Below are 17452 nucleotides of genomic sequence, written 5' to 3'. Positions count from 1 at the left end.
CCAAAGCATGAATGCAAAAACACAACGTAGTGGCCTTTCTTGCCTAAATGAAGGGTTTCTTGCTAAATGATTTCCACTGGTGGGGTGGAAAATGAAGCTGCTGCACTACATGAGGCAGACCACCTGGGTGCACTGATGCACTCTGACACATCAACACAGACAGAGGCAAGGTAAATCTGAGTTTTCCTCCACACAGCTCATTTTGAATGTAAACAAGGAGCTACAGGTCCATAAATAAAAGAGAAAACCAAGTGAATTACCTCTATGTCATATAAACTATGTTATTTAATATAAAAACTTTCCACATGACTTCATGAACAATCTGTCCATATATTTGACACGTTTTGACCTTAAACAGTTGGTATTTTGTGATTTCTTGTTGTTGGGTCAAGAACATGTGTTTTAACAAGTCAACACCATTCATATGCAACCAGATGCAGGTTTTACAAGTAAGTAATGTCACTGCCAAACAAATATTTCATAAGTAAGGCTTGTCTCAGTGGGTCTCCTCGGCAGAAGGGGAGATCTGAAAGCATCTCATGTATTTTTTGCAAGATTAGCTTTGCTGTAGGAGTTCCATTAATGGAGTTGGGCTAAACACACTGAACAGGATGATGTGGGAATGATTCCAAAACTGTGAAAGGGAGAAAATACATCATTTCAAAGTTTGTTTTAGTGGTCTTGTGAATGTATCTGAACATGTGCTATTGATCATAAAGAAATTAATTCTATAGTTTCTTAAGTGTAAAATTTTTTTTTATACTTTTTCCGCATTTTTTTAACCTGTGACCTCACAACATAAGTGCATGAGATGCAACTTCTTCTTGTTCTTTATTGACAAGTAAGGATGCAAATTTTGACTCACTAAAAGAGATGAAACATGTTTTATGAACATGACTAATTATTTTAAACATAAAAACATTTAGGGAAAGAGGAATAAAAAAGCTTTAAAAGGCAGGAGATGAGTTAAACACTCACAAAATTATCATAAATTCCCCTAAACTTCCGCCCACATTTTGTTAGTTTAAATTAAATTTATAAATAAAGTCAGAAACATAACTGCTGACAGGTTAATTGCAAGAAAGCCGTGTCTTGCAATGAAAAAAATATTTTTAATTTGTCCGAAATTAGACCAATTTATTCAACTCATAATTTAAGCACCTGGGCTCTCACTGAAAAATTAAATATTTGACATAAAAACAACACAAGTCAGCCACAGAGACAAACTGGAAATAATTTGCAGTTACAAATAAGAACCAGAAGAGGGAGACAAAGAACGCATTTGAAATGTTTTGCTATCCTAAAAGTTTTGTGATGTGGGAATGTGCAGGAGAGGACCTGGGGCTGAACTATCCAAATCCAACATAATCTGTGCATAGAAATACAGCGTACTGCTGAAGCAGCAGCCAGCACATTTATAATTTTGAAACAAGCAGTTCTAGTTAACCAGGCAAGTTAACTTAACCCAGCTAAGTTTAAATAAAAAAAATAACATGTTCAGAGATCACCACATTTTAATTCAATCTAGTTTAAAATTGCTAGAGTTTTTACAGAAACAAGGATCAAAAAGCTCTTATTGTGAAAAAGCAGTTGATTAAAATCAATTATTTTAAAATTGTAACACATTTGTTTTACTCTAATCTGTTTTAAATAAACACAATTGTAAGCATCGTCATAACAGGAGCCACTTCTACATTCATATTTGTTTTGATAAAAATGAAAAGTTGTCATTTGAATATTTAAAATTCTCTTACAGAATAGACTATTGAAATAACTTCATGCAGACATCTCCTATAATCAGCATGGAGATATTTTATGAATGCCAACAATTGAGCTGATGATAAACAGGTTAGTAACAATTCAACAACATACCGTACTATAAAAAGCATTTTTAGGAATTGAGCCTTGAAGGACGATGACTACACCAAAAAATGTTCCTGTTTCACAAATGAATTAAAAGACCAGTTCAGAGGCAAATAATGTGTTTGTTTGAGTCTGCAACTTTTCAAAATAAAAGGGTCATGTGAACCAATTTCTTACTGAGCAAACTCCCAAAAGTCCCACTTTATTTTTTAGAAAAATACACTTTATTTTTGTGGTCATTAAACCTTAGTTGATTTACAACAGTGTCATGTTTTTCTGTATCTAATCATTTTAACTTCTTTTACTTTTAAAATGGAAGTTTCCCTTTCAGAATAAAATACATTCTGTGTCAAATAAGATCCTCCTATTGCAGTACATTAACATGAATTAAAAATGGAAGAAAGGCAAGTTAACAGGACATGTTCTGTCATTATGGCGCACCATCGTCCTTTTTCTTCTTTTCCATTAAATATAACATGACACATTGGTGTAGAATCTAAGTTTTATCTATAGATGTTAATGCAATTATATGCAGGTACTTTCAGAACTAGACACTGTTGTATAGAAAATAAGATATGCTAGAAAATCCCTCTGACAGACAACGGATTGCCATCAGTTTTTCTCAGTTATCTGACATTTTTAGGAATCTAAACACAAAACTTAATGAACTAAAAATGAACTAAAACTACAAATCCGTTATTCAAATAGTTAACATTTTACTTTAAACCCAGAGCCACAACAGAGGGATAAAAGTGGCCCCAGAGCTTCAGGTTGCAGAGCCCTAGTTTACACGTGATAGAGTTAAAACATTTTAAAGATTTTTTGAAGAAGTTAATTATATTTCTTTTTTCAAAAACTATCCAGACTACAATAGAAAACTTGGATTTTCTAAGAGAAATATTGAGAATGAAAGCTTCTACATTATTTACTGCAAGGTCAAGAAACATATTAAATAGTTAGAATAAAGGGGAAGTGCTCAGAAATCAACATCTATGATACTACATGACAAAGAAATCATATATTTGGTCAAATTAGTTGATTTATTCCCAGGAAACAAACATCTAACACACTAACCTTTCCTGTCAGGTTTTCTGTTGTCCAACTGTAAAAATTCAATCTTCTGAGAAAAAAAATTAAGACCAAAAATACTAAAACAAACCTAGGTTTCAGAAAAACCCAGATCCCCTATTATGTATGACACCAATAAGCAAACAAGCCTGTGATGATTGACAGCTGCTTCATTTGGAGAACGCTGTGGCATCATCTACCAAACGAGTGGATCTCCAATTATAATCCAATCATCCAAGTGGTTTCCTATGTGAACTTAAACATCTATGAAGGAGATTCAGGAAGACGCAGCTTTACGATCCAAAAACTAATTTGTTGAGCAGCATTTCATAAAAACCCATCAAAGTAAAAAACAGGTGAAATGCTCAGGCAGTGTTTAAAAATCATTTTTCTATACTGCAAAATGTACTAAAAATAAAAATAAAAACCGCTCAAGACACTAAAATACTTAACACAAGGGACATTTATTTCCATGGCAACACTCCAACATGGTTGTGAAGTCCGGTTATGACTCAGTTTATTGGAGTGAATGTGTCAGACTCAACTTGGAAGGTTTGATATTTCCAAAAATATTCTATAGATTTCAGACGGATAAGCACCGCTCTGGTGTTCATTTCAAATACCACAAACGTGACACTACAATTTAACTATTGTGTTGATGTTTTAACACTAAAAATTGTTTGGGGGGGGGGGGGGGGGGGCGTTACTGTCTTAAATGTGTCAAGATGACGTGGAAATCTTAACACCACATTTTATATTAATAATGAAAAATTAAAACAAATAATTATTGGAAAAGTATTTAGCTACATTCTGAGAGTAAAAAGAACGGTTGAAGATAGTCAAAATTTCACGGACAGAATCAAATATATAAATAATAAATGATCAAGAAATTCTCTGTTGTTGGTTATCAATTAGTGATAATTAACTGGCTGAATAAGGGAAGCTGTAGGAAGCATTTGCATTGGTTTTGACCTACATTCTAAAATGCAACTATATGTTCAAGTTACACACATGACATTTAATATTTAGAGTTTCACTTAACCCAACCTAATGATTCACCTGATCGTACAGAGTCAATTGAAAGGATCATCTCCAGGATTAAACTTCCAAAATGCGGACAGTTGAAGTTAAGGTTAGAAGAAAAGTCAAAAATGTACTCTCAGTTTTTAAACAAAGTATCCAATTGCAGGACTGGGGGATAAATTCATTTTATCGATTATTTTAAATTTGCCAGTCAAGATTTATTTTGGGGAAAATCTGGATATTTTTTCCCAGCATCCCACTGTCACAGAACAGGCAGACATCTGATTCTAACTGCAGCAGGTTTATTAGCTCAGCTAAAAGTCCACAAAGCTAAATCTGGGTCAGGCAGGCAGGGGTCAATAACAAGCATGGGGGCATCAGAGAAGAAACTAAAGAAGTAAGGATCCAGATGAGATGCGGGGCAGGCAAACTGAGTCAGAGACGAAACAGGGTCAGGAAATCAGGTCTGGATGTATTGCTCGGTAATGCAGGCAGAGTAGCACAAACAATATTTCGCACTGAGTGGGGCTCAGTACCGTGCTTAAGTAGACTGTGAGTGATTGCGAATGAAAGTCAGGTGTGTGGCACCCAGAAACTGTGCACTGGGGTTGCTGGGAGATTAAGTGCGCTCAGAACTTTGGAGATGGTTCCCACTGGTGACCAGAGGGGAAGACAGAGGTCTGACTTCTGACAACCGCTGTCATGGACGTCATTGTTTGGTGTAAGGTCAGGCGCACGTCTCTGACATGATACAGATGTTAAAATTAGAGGTGGGCCGATTTAATTGTTTTCGTGCGATACTGATCATTTCCTTGCAACTGTGGCCAATGCCCTGTATTTACCGATCCCAATACTTAAGCGTCTAAAGTGCACAACTTTTCTTTTACTGGACAATACCATTGTAATTGACCTTTTCAACATACAGCAAAGGATCTCACAGGAACAATTATCACTTTCAAACTTTTATATAAATATTTCTGTAAGCATTCAGAACATTAATTGAATATTGGACATAATTGTAAACCAAAAGCTAAATCAAAAATAACATTTACCTGAAAACAGTTGATTACTGACTTTAAACATGAGCTTCCTAATCCAGTGTTTTTCAACCTTTTTTGAGCCACGGCACACTTTAACCTTGACAAAAATCCCGCGGCACACCAGCATCCAAAAAAAATAAAAATAAGCAGAAATTCATGGTCTCTATTGATCGACTGCCCCCCCCCCCCCCCCCCCCCCCGCAATCTCACGTGCATTTTGTGATAATTGTGGCCAAAAAAGCAGGAAGTTGCGGCTGTTTTTTCTAAGAGATGAAATAAAAGTTAAATTATAAAATTTAGAAACTGTTTGTTTGTCCGTTGAGGTTTCTGGACATTTCACGCGCACTCATTGTGCGCTGGGACACTGGCCCTTTAAGCCAATGCATCATGGGAGATGTAGTGTGAAAACTGCCGAAAAAGGGCAGAAAGACTCGCGTCTGTGAGCTTCATTGTTTTGTTCACGGTCTGACACCGGACTCTGTGGAAAGCTACACCGCTAAAGACGAGCTTTAGCTGGTATTTTTGTTGGAACTGAGAGAATTTATGAGCAGAATTAAGAACAAGGAAGTGAAGACTTTAACCACTTCTGATTGGTCAGACTGCTGACATGTGATTAAGCCTTCAACAATGATTGGCGGAGACAGGTAAAGGGGCGGGACTTTCCCGCAAACCGCTATAGCTGCAGGTAAATACCGTCATTCTTATCAAAATGTCTTTAATAGAATCAAATAAACACAAAGAAAAAGTAATTTTAAGATCTTTTATATTCCTCACTACTCAGTGTTTTATCAAGGCCTGTTTGGATGAACAAAGAGCTGATTTCCTGGAGATGGAAAATGTTTTTAGATCAGTGAATGATTAATGAGGGTAATTTCCCACGGCACACTTGACCATCTCCCACGGCACACTAGTGTGCCGCGGCACACTGGTTGAAAAACACTGTCCTAATCTATTAGGATCAAGTATACATTTTGAAAATAAAGTGTTTCTGAAAACAGGTGTATAGACAGACAGACAGATCTAAATATATTGTGCAACTTGTATAGTTTAACGAAATAAAATAAAGTTTAAAGGGAAAAAAACTCAAACAACACATAAAAGTATAAATATTACAGACATGTAAGTTTTACGTCAATCTCTTTAACTATCTAAACTACCAAACTTGTTGCTTTAAATTGTATTTGCCACAAACCTCCCGTAAAAATAGTCAAAAAAGTATCTAATTCAATGCAAACAACCTATGAAATCCCCACAGTCGACAAGTTGTGTTGTCATGTGGTCCACAGCACTTTAAGGCACTTCCTGTTGATGCCACACGCAAAATGCAAAAAAGAACAAGCACCTGCAGAATACCTAGAAACCCATGCACCCCAGGAGTAAACATGTAAACAAAAACAAAACCTAAAGGAGCAAACTACCAACTGGCCTCCTGAGCAAGAAGCTGAAATTCTTTAAAAAAGGAAAAGGAAAAAAAAAAGACAACCACTATGTGGCTAAAAATGAGAAGAATACACAACAGCATAACTTCCACTCTGAGCTGCCAAACTCACAAACTTACACTGATTTATGGTGAATTTTCTGCAGCAAGAGTGGAGCAAACATACAAACGCAGCACTGTTTGCAAAAGCAGAGAAGATAGATGTAAAGAAATCTCTGTATGGAACAAGCATTATGGGAGTTTTCAGAGCAGGTGTGACTGCAGCTTTTTTTTTTTTTTACTTAAAGCACTTAAAAGAAATAAATGCATCACTGATAGTATGAGCGGGACACTGTAAACATTAGCTCAAAACATACATATCAGGTCTCATAGTGAGGTTTATTCATTTTACATATTTGTTTTAGAATTCCAAGAAACGTCTCCTAAGTATCTACGGTTTTCTTGGATGATTTTAGGACCTCCTGTCTAAGTGTCACTTTAGTTTTTTGTGGCCAAAACTTCCCAGTTTTTGGTCTTTTCTTGCCTGGTGGATTTTTGCAAGTCTTGTGGTTTCCTTCCTTTAGATGCTGATAAAAAAACTGAGTTATAACTCTAATTTTTTTAATAGATTTTAACTTTTACAGGCAAACGCACTTTTTGACAGGTTCTGGGTGAGTCAAGGATAAACCTTTCAGGGAGTAAAAATACATTTTCCATTGAATCGACTGTGCAGTTTTTGTTTAGAATAATATATTTAGAATGAACCAGAAACGTATCTGGAGAAAATAAAGAAATCCAAAGCCCAAATCAGGAGTGTCTTGTGACACATTATTGTGTATTTTTATGACTAAATACTAGGGATGTAACAAATCCCTTTAACCCAGGATTCGGTTCAAACTTCAATTTTTAGGTCATGGTTTTGTGTTGGTTTGATACAGAATTCTTGTACTACAAAACAAAAACAAAAAACAAAAGATTCTGAAAAAAATCCTTTTGTAAATTTGCTGATAAGCAAATAACAATGAAGTAGGCCTGCACAATATACCGCAAATTTATCGTTATCGCAATATCAAGCTGTGCAATATGCATATCGCAAAAGACAGCAACTTTGCAATAAATGGTTACCTTAGATGTGGCCAAACAATCTTATGGCAGCTTGAAGTGTTTAATGGATTGAAAGAATCCCTTTCTGCATTTGAACAATCAGATGGACCCCTTCACGTTGTTAACTAATCGGATGGCGCCCTATTATGTTGTATGTTCGCCTCCTATGTCAACAAGGGTCATTTGTAGTATAATTTTTAAGCTGTTGTAATGGAATGGGAATAATATTTTTGGTTGTTTTGCTAATTGTTTATATACCGCAAATTATATCGTTATCGCAATATTAATTACTAATATCGCATATCGCGAGTTTTCTTCATATCGTGCAGCCCTACAATGAAGTAAAAACTCTTCGGCTGACTTTCACTAGGTCTTGTCTAATCTAATAAAACAATGATTAATAAAGCCTTTTGTTTAGCACAACACCTGTTTGGCACCTTTAACGTAAACATGCAAACATAGGGATGCAACAATTCCCTTTCCCTATGATTTGGTTCAATGGTGTAACATGTGGTTAGGTTTTGAACGGTGAATTGCAACATCCCTACTGAATGCTTTCTCCTCCTTTAATACAACAAGTGCATCATACGTGTGTCGAAAGCTGAGGTGTCCACTTCCAAGCCTTAAGGGCCAGCTTCCAACTGTGTTATTCTGACAACTTCTAATTGATCCGCAGTTAAACAGTCCTGAAGTAAACAAACCCAGCAGACTGAGAAACGCCCTAAACCCATCTCCATGTTCAACAGTCACAGGAAAAAAACTTTAACAACTTCACACCAACTTTTATCAAACATTCACCACAGAGTCTTAGCTGACCGGTGACTATTGATGACGTCATCGAGATGGAGTGACATCCGAATTAGTAGACACTATTTTTCACGAACTCTCCGTTTGGGGGGGCTAAATGTGGGGGTAGGGGAAGAATTCGGATTCAGCCTGAATTTACTTCTTTGTATTGATCACAGTACTTTTCACCATGAAGTTAGAGTAAATCATGAGCAGCCGTGTGTTAAAGTTACACTCAGCCTGCTCTATGGGGATGTTAAAAACAGAATTGGCTTAAAGTAAAAACAATCCTGCTTTATATACTTTTATTTAATGAGTTAAGCATTTACCCAATAGATTGAAATTAAGGCTAAGCTGGCACAATCAATTGCACGTTTATAGTTATCGCAATTTCAGCCTTTGTGGTACGTGTATCACACACGGTAAATGGTGTATACTTATACACCATTTACCATGGTGTTTACACATGGTAAATGGTACATACATGATAAATTCTTACAATACTTGTACAGCACTTTCCTATCATCTTAGAAGGCCCCAAGTATTTTAGTCACAGTTCCCTTCTCCTATTCACACCAGCATTTAACAACCAAGAGCAATGTGGTGTTCAGCATCTTGACCTAAAACACTTAGATACGTGGATGGGTATGGCAGGAATTGAACCTGTGATCTTCTGATCAGACGTGGACCACTCTACTTCTGCACCGCGGCGGCTCCAAATGATGGCGTAAACTGCAATGGTTACCTTAGATGTTTGCACATTTGCTTTAACAATCTCATGGCATGTTGAAGTATTTAACAAATCAAATAGAGCCCTTTGCGCTTTTGACCAATCGGATGGAGTCCTTTTAAGTCAGACGCCTGCCTCCTACGTGAACTAAGGTCATTTGGAGTATAATTTAAGTTTTGTTGACTTTTATTTAAATAAAACTGTTGTAGTGAAATGGAAATAATGCATTCGTCGTTTTTGTTGTGCTATTTGTTCATGTATTTTAAGTCGTTCAGCCAATATTGATTGCCAATATCGCACATCACAGGTTTTCCTCATTCTGTGCAGCTCTAACCAAGACTTTGACTGTTTTATTACTGAGCCAACAAGGCAGATTATTATAACAGTTTGTTTACTCTTTGTACTTCTTGAATTTGTAACAAACTGACGGATATTCTTCACTTTTTTAAGAATCTCTGTGACTGTAGAGCTTAAAAATCCCCCATACAGTCATCAAAAGTTGAATCTTTCAATCACTTGAGAGATTTATTTCCTTCAGTTTACATTAACAACTAATAACTGACCTATTGTTTGTTGTTACATGACTGTTTATTCTTGTTTCTGAGGGTGTAGTGACAGGATGAATATCATCCCCACACTATAACTGTTCATCCATTAATCACAGACATTCATACTTGTATTGATTGGCTTCAAATACCTCCTGTCAGCTGAGTTTCTGTGACTAGTCGGCTTTTTTTAACGCTAACTGTGATTTGACGAGCTGACTCAGTGGTTGAATGAGGCACTACATCATTAACCTGACTGAATCACAGCACGACATCACCGGATGGTTACCAGCAGCAACCACCATCATGAACACCAGTGATACCTGCGTTACAGGGGTGGAGAACAGTCATGGACGCTCTCAAATGGGTGAAGGTAGTTGGAAAAACTTCATTTTTGCTTCTTTTTTTTCCTTCTGAAAGTTTCTGCACAAATTGTAACTCCTGTTCAGCTGTTTCAGAGTTAATTCCTTGATTTGTAGCTTTGTGTTCATTAAAACAAACTAAATCCTTTCATAAAGTCTGACAGTGTGAGTTGAAGGGAACACCGACAGTGAGATTATATTAAATACATAAAGAGTGAAATAATTTGAGAGGACCACACTTTTAACAGCAAGAATTATGGATTTTGATCACTTCATATAAAATATGTCAAAGAGTTTGAGTTTAAAGGGTCCAAAATGCTTCTGTTTAACTTAAAATTAGATTTAATCACCAAATGAACATTCAGTGCACACCTCTGCAGCCAGGGATCCAACAAAAAGTCGTTTTCTTACGGTCAGTTTATGGCACAAAAGTCCAGTAAAAGTGTGCCTCGTGTCCCCTCGTGAATGAAACCCATGCGCAGCGCCCAAAAGCGCAGCGGCGACCTTTCTGGATCAAAACAGTACATCTTCCGTGCAGAAACGGACAGAAACACAGTGCGTTCTCATCCAGTGCTCGAATCCTAATCCAGATTTGATCCCTGCGCTGATAAAAAATAAAGCTTTTATGGTCTCAAAACCATCCAGATCCAGCTGGAAGCCACTCTTGGAGGGGGAAAATCCACGACAGCCGCATGCACCGAGCGCCATGAGGAGAAGTGTGGGACTGATCGTCTCAGGTTAGCCAGTAGCAGGTTCGCATCCACTTTCGCATACACGTCGGAGCGATGGGGAGTCACGGAAACATCCACGAGCTGCGCGATCGTGGCTGTTTACACGGAATCCCAGCTCGGTGCACTGCCGAAGAGTGGAGGCGCACGGCCACTGCGCGCTTATTGGTTCCCTTTCAGCTGGGGCAAGCGTCACACACAAACACTGTCTCCATTTGCAACTCCGTCGCCCCCCATGGGCGTGCGAGGCCGCGGGCTGTGACGCAAATGGCACTAGGAAGATGTGCAAATGACATCTCTTTTTGAATAAATACCCACGCGTCTAAATTCGCCCCTCATTTGGCCCCGCACATCCATCCGCCGGTGGGTGTCGGGTACACTTCGCTTCTCGGATGCGGTTGCATAACTCGGGTAACTTGATCAAAACGTCCACGGAGCGAGTGATGAGATGAGATGAGATGAGATGAGATGAGATGAGCAGCCTCCGGGAGCTTTACGCTCTTGTATTCATTCTGGATCCCGCGCCACAGCCGATCTGTCCGTCCACTTCACGGGAGGAAACCAAGTGGAGAGTCAGCACGCGGAAAACTCCGTGGCCTCGCGAGGACGCATGCACGCCGCTGACGAGGAGAGACAGGGGCAGCCCAAGTGGAACTCGGGACCTACATTCACGAGGCCATAAAGGCCCCGCACGATGCTCAAGTGTTTTGATCCAAGAGGTCCCCCCGCCTCCCCCCAAAAAAAGTATTTCCAGAGGGGTTGGCCGGTCCGGCGGTATCGCGGGGAAACAGCAGCTGCCACCGCTCTCTGCGCAAAGCGAGCGCCCGATCGTTGCGCAGCGCCCGGACTTCCCTACTTTAGCGCGAAGCGTTCAGTTCCTCCACGCGCCGTGTCATTTCGTCTTTATCTCGAGAAAGCTGCGCTAGCCCTGACGGAGCGTTGAGCCAGGAGCGCGCAGGAGCAGTCGCCCGTTTCTCATGGAACGATTTGCATCGCATCTCCCCCCCACAAATTATCCGTGAAAAATCTGCTTTCACACGCGGATTTAGACCGATTTAGAGCGCCAACGTGTCCGGCGACAAAAGGAGCAGTTTGGTTGGATCATGGGGGAGGTTGGAGACTAAAAATGCACCTTTCCGAACCGTGAATGAGAGGCCCGTCGTGGCGATTGCAGCATGGCAAAGGGAGTGCAGCGTAAAAACGAGCTAACCCGACGAAAAAACGCCAAAACAAACGCCTCCAAATCACCCATCTCCCCCTCGATGGTGTCCTCAAACCATCCTCTGTCCCATGGATCACCTTTCAGCCGGTTGAGTTTGTCTGGTTCTGAATGAAAAACGCTGCGTTTTGCGGCTCCGTGCCACCTTTTCCAAGAAGCAGCCTTGGCGCACAGAGCCAGTGACCCTTCCATCTTTGCGCGTCCTTCTACCGAACAGAATTGCGCACCGATTGCCGTTCTGGCAACACCAAATTCACCGCCAGACGTGGCGGCAGGTCATTTTCACCTTAGAGGAAGTGAAGGCTGCGTGTAGCGGCTGCTACAAGTCTCTGAAAGTATTCCTCTCGGCGCGGCGGCCAGGCAGAAACAAGAGGGCGATGACGCCATTTTCTGCAAAAACAACCGTGGTCGGGAAAGCGGAGCGATGGAGGTTTAGCCTGCTCTGCTGCCATCCAGAGCTGCTGAAACGCTCCCAAATCAAACCCCTTACCTTGGATTTCCCAGAAGAAGGGGGGGAAATTGCCGTTCGGCCGCTCGAACTGCGCGTTCGTCGCTACTTCAGCTCCGGAGCTTTGCTATTTCGCCTCCCAGCGTCCCCGGCTCACTCTGAACAAGTTCCTCTGCGAGCCGCTGTCTTTGTGCACCCAGCGGAGCCACACAGCACTGAAAGCAGTCCTCTGCGCAAAGGTGCACGCTCTGCGCCCGATTTCTGCCCAAAACGCCGACGCGTTGGCCGCCTTGCTGCGCCAAAAGACGGAAGTTGGTCTCTTTTTGTCTCAAAAAGTCCAAGAAATCGCCTCGATCCGGGGCGCAGCCACGCCGCGGGGCTGATTTATCGGCCAAAACGCGCAGCCCCTTTCAGGACACGCGGCTTTCCACAGGCGTCCACGAGTGAAAACGGGGGAGGTGACACCCTTCCAGAAGTCAGCCCAACCGACACAACCCTGCTGATTGACTGTTTGATAAAGAAATGAGGAGCTAATCACAAATACACACTTCCAAAGACTCCACTTGGGGAGAAACTTCCTCTAACAACCATGTTTACCGACCAAAATACGCACATATTTGCCAAAGAAACGAGAAGACCAAGCATTTTATCATTTTAAAAGAATGATCCCATGTTTTTCAAAAAGTTTTCTTAGTTTAAACACTCAGAGGACATCACTTCCTGAACTCTGTTGTCTGCTAGGAGTAAACAGAAATCGCTTAAATTTTGAACGTTTTTTGTGTCTTGATGCTTCTCACCAGATGCCCAAATCTTAAAAATATTCAATATTTGTTGACAAGATCATGATTTGACTACAAAATGTAATGCTTTTTTATGGTTCCATCCACAAATCAGATGTTCTCTGACAGAATTGTTGTTTTAAATCAAACAAATATTGAAGTTCTTTTGGAAAATAAGAAATTTTTGCATAAAATCTAACAAAATAAAAGTACCCCCCCCAAAAAAAAAGAACTAAAAGTTGCTTTAAATGAAAATGTACTTGAATTATCAATATTACATTAAATAAAGATTTTTTTAATGTAACTAAAACTCAATTGTTAATTTCTACAATATTTTTTAGAGGTTTCAAGAGGTTTTTTTTCTTTACTATTTATTTAATCTGGAAATAAAAGTGAGACAATATCATAAAGTTTAAAATAAAGCTCGCACGTGCGTGAATACATAACATACAACATAAATCCACAAACCCTGGAGTTAAAGTACTTAAGGATCCAAGTTATAACTTTTTTGAAGCTTATTTTTCACTTCTTTTAATCAAAATATCCCAAAATGCAAGTAAACCACGGATAAACTGCCCAAAGATCCAGAAAGGTACAGCAAAACCACCAGAAAATACATCCAAACTAAAGAAAAATGCCAAAAATCAGTTAAAATATGCATATTTCCCTTAAAAAAGAAATCCGATAAAAACCAACGTAGAAGAACCCCAATGCCTTGGAAAGCACAACTACATAGAAAAAGTTCACGAAAAATTGTAAAGGCTAAATCATAGAACACAAAAACAAGAAACCATGGCACACAAAACCATAAATAAAAGCTACACAGTGGCTGAGAATCAAGATTTAAACGTGCACATCTGATCTGCAAATAATGAATCGTTTTTAGATATTCTTGATCATAAATCATATTTTAGCTGCATTACATGCAAACCTCTGTCATAAATATAAATGTTTCACTGTCTAAAGATTTTCCACTTACCTAATAACAGTGACAAAATAAAGAAATAAAAGGATAAAAATGTTCAGTTTTTCACGCACAATTAGCTTAACAGCTAAAAACCTGTGGCTACTCGCTAGCATAAATCGTTTCTTACACATTAGCTACAGTACTAAAGTTAATTAAAACAGCAGTTCACATAATTAAAAAAAACACAAAAATATAAAATAAAAACTTCTTATCTTACCTTGTTTTTAGGTGGACAACAACTTCCTAGCTTGTACCATAGCTTAACTCATTCTTTTAGAACTGTTCTCAAAGATAAACGAAAAAAAAATATTAATAGCCTACCCCCCCAACATGCTAATTAGTATTGTGTTTAGAGGGTAAAAACATTTCTTAACCTTAACTAGTTTTTCCACATATGGCTATCTGACTCACCGTTTCTAATAAAAAGAATTTTGATTAAAAAAAAGGAAAAAGGTGGTTATGCTAATTGGCACCTGCTGTCCACAATGTTAACTGCTGTATGTGACGCTGCAGGTGTGCCTCACACTTAAACTAAGAAAAACATGATTTATGTGAGAGTAAATGTGTCATCTACGCAAGTCCATGGAAAATGAATTCAATTTAGACATGTTTATCATTTTCAATTACACATTTTATCAAAAAAAAAAATAGTGAAAACGAGCTTCAGATGTTGGTAATTATTCATAAAACTCATCAGGCTGTTAATATTTGACAATTTATGTGTACATTCTTTTTAAGGACAGTTTTTAATATAAATTTAACAAAATATTGTTAAAAAATGCTAATATTTTACTGTACATCTGCCAACTGAACAGCTTTGAAATTAGAACAACCTATAAAAGTTTGATCTAACTTAAAATCTCTTGTTTTTTGTTAAAGAATAGTTCGGAAAGTAATTCTAAAGTAATGTTGTCATATCACAGTTAATGGGGAAGTAATTTGTACATAAATACTTTTGACTAACATAGTAAAAAGCTGGATGACTTTATTATAACTTTAATTTTAGTACAGTTTCTTGTTTAACTTGCCATTTCATAACAACTTTTAAGATGTTTGAGAGTTTAAATGTAAAGTCAACAATTCTCACCACTTTAAACATAGTTTGACCCAGTTACATATTTACTGACACATCTTAGTTAATTTTTAGGTTTCAAACCTTATACTGATCCGTTTTCGAGTGTCAAAATGGGTCAAATTTGACCCGAACACAATAGATGTGTTTAATTGACATGTAGGAGGATCTTTATGTATTTTTTTACGACACCAGCTCGTTTATTTATATATTTTTTGCCACACATTAAGTTTTGAGTTACTTCCAAAGATTGTGAATTGATAAACTGTCACTCTACGATGTTCTTCTAACGTTTTTCCACCAACAGGGATGCTTGTTTTCTGATTCATTACGGTTTTTATTCAGTAATATGTCACCAAATGGTAAAATGCTTGCCTGAAAAAGGAAAATAGCCCCTCAGTATGATGCTACTACCACCATGTGTCACAATCGCAAGTGGTGCCAGTAGAGTTTTAAGGCTTTTTCTTCTGAAAATTTTTTTTAAATATTTTTTCTTCTAATTTTTCTATGATGGAGGACATATTTGAAGACGATGAAGCTTAAAATTGCATATCTGAGTATTTCTTTATTCAAATCATTGGGAATAAGGAGAATATGGATAACGGGAAATGGGGCAGGCTTACTCAACAGTACCTCCCACAACTTGTAGGCAAAGTTCTAATGAACTACTACTGCTGTGCAGAAACTATGTCCAGAAAATGACTAAGGCTTTTTTGATTTTGGCTAAAAACTTAATAATCACAATTTTAAATTCTAAAGTTGATCAAAAGAGGATCGGAGTGGAACTTTAAGGATTTTCTTTTCTAAACCAAAAAGTGTCCGGTGTGTTTCTATATTTCAAATATTTGTGCATAAACTCCAGTCTGGCTTTCATGTCAGCAGCAGGGCTTGTTGAAAAAATCAGTCTTGAGTTGATCATTTTAAGAAAAACAGTGTCTTCAGTTACTGTTTGGTTTAAAGACATCTTTGATTTACTGATGTCTCTGGGGGTTTTTTTTCTCAAAGTTTTTGAAAATGTTAAACTATGTTAACAGTAAAAATTCATTTGATTGATGAAGAGGCGACTGTTCAAGATACATTGAGTAATTTAGGAGAAGCTCTATCACACAGTAAGCATTTTTATTTTTTCCATGTCGATGAGTTAATTTTTGGACATTTTATTATTATTATTTTAATCTATATAGATTATACTGGTCCTTTAAGTAAAGCTGAAATGTCTCTTGGCTATTGGTTTTATTCCTCAAAAATTATTTTAAAAGAGGAATGGATTTTTTTTTAACCTAACAGTCAATTTTTTTTGAAATTTTTTTTATCTAAAATTATGCATTCAACACAGCTGGTAAGATATTTTGTATTTTTGGAGTTATTAATTTGTAAGTGTTGGCCATACAAAATCAGAAGTGCTAAATTCTTTACACTGAGCAAAAAGTAGTACACTTGAAGTTTATTTTATGAAGTATACTGGAGTATAACAAGTCTACTACGTATATGTAGTATAGCAAGTATACTAACTGAATATTTCTTCAGACTAAATAGGAACATTTTAAGTTTATAATTAATAGATAGTATATAAAAATTAAACTTCAAGTACACTGCCTCACTTTTTGTATGGGCTAAGTATACTTGTAGTACACCTGGAGTACCTTTGACTAAGGGTATGCAGCACTCTAAGGGGAACTTTGCCATTAGAATTTCACTAAATTCAGAGTTCATTTCTCAGATTTGCTTGGTAAAAAGAAACTTTTCAGGGGTGCCCAAACCCCGGCCTTGAGGGCCGGCCTCCTGCTGGCTTTCTATAAAACTCAGCCTTATCTGCTGTTGATTACCTGATCAGGTGTGTTTGGCCAATGAGGAGCTTCAATGGCAGGTTGGTTGGAATACAGGTAGGATGCCGCCCTCGAAACTGGGATTTGGGCACCCCTGGATGGATTTTGTAAGTGAATTTTAGAGTGAGTTAACATCACTGGGAAGTAGATGCACAACTGTGCCATCAAACTGAAGTAATCTACAGACAGTACCTGATTTCTAAATGGTAAATGTGATTTAAGAAGGAGATTTAGATACTTAGCTACATATGATAGTCTGAAGACTTGTTGAACTCAACTTTGGTCCTGGAAATCTTCCATCCTCCCCGTTTCCCGGTTGTCTCTGCACTGTTTCTGCTCAGGTGTTTCCTCAATCTGATTGACTGAACACACCTGATCCAGGTAATCAACAGCAAAAAGTCCAGGGAGAGCTGGAAAACAGGTATTGACGGTGGATCTCACCTGGAGAGATTACCACCCCAAAACGTGCAGCTTT

General features: G+C 38.1%; 1 protein-coding gene across 7 annotated transcripts in view; it reads right to left on the bottom strand.

Moving 5' to 3' along the window:
• Window positions 1–14612, bottom strand: part of znf800b (zinc finger protein 800b) — a 33333-nt gene extending 18721 nt beyond the window's left edge. Inside the window, exons 1-2 of one of the 7 annotated variants that reach the window (XM_078942165.1) lie at window positions 14491–14612; window positions 14297–14358 (exon numbers count right to left, since the gene is read on the bottom strand). The gene's annotated coding sequence lies outside the window, so the exon portion shown is untranslated. Of the gene's footprint in view, window positions 1–1872; window positions 1950–10310; window positions 10471–12171; window positions 12190–12375; window positions 12789–14091; window positions 14161–14296; window positions 14359–14490 lie in introns of those variants that run through there. The other 6 variants (XM_078942168.1, XM_011491057.4, XM_078942166.1 and 3 more) reach the window with 6 other exon arrangements.
• Between the last annotated feature and the right edge of the window lie 2840 nt (window positions 14613–17452).

The sequence above is a fragment of the Oryzias latipes genome, chromosome 23 (genome assembly GCF_053564925.1).
Source record: "Oryzias latipes strain Hd-rR chromosome 23, Olatipes_Hd-rR_3.1".
Classification (NCBI taxonomy): domain Eukaryota; kingdom Metazoa; phylum Chordata; class Actinopteri; order Beloniformes; family Adrianichthyidae; genus Oryzias; species Oryzias latipes.
Note: the sequence above shows the minus strand (reverse complement) of the source record. Positions and strands in the feature narration are given on the sequence as shown.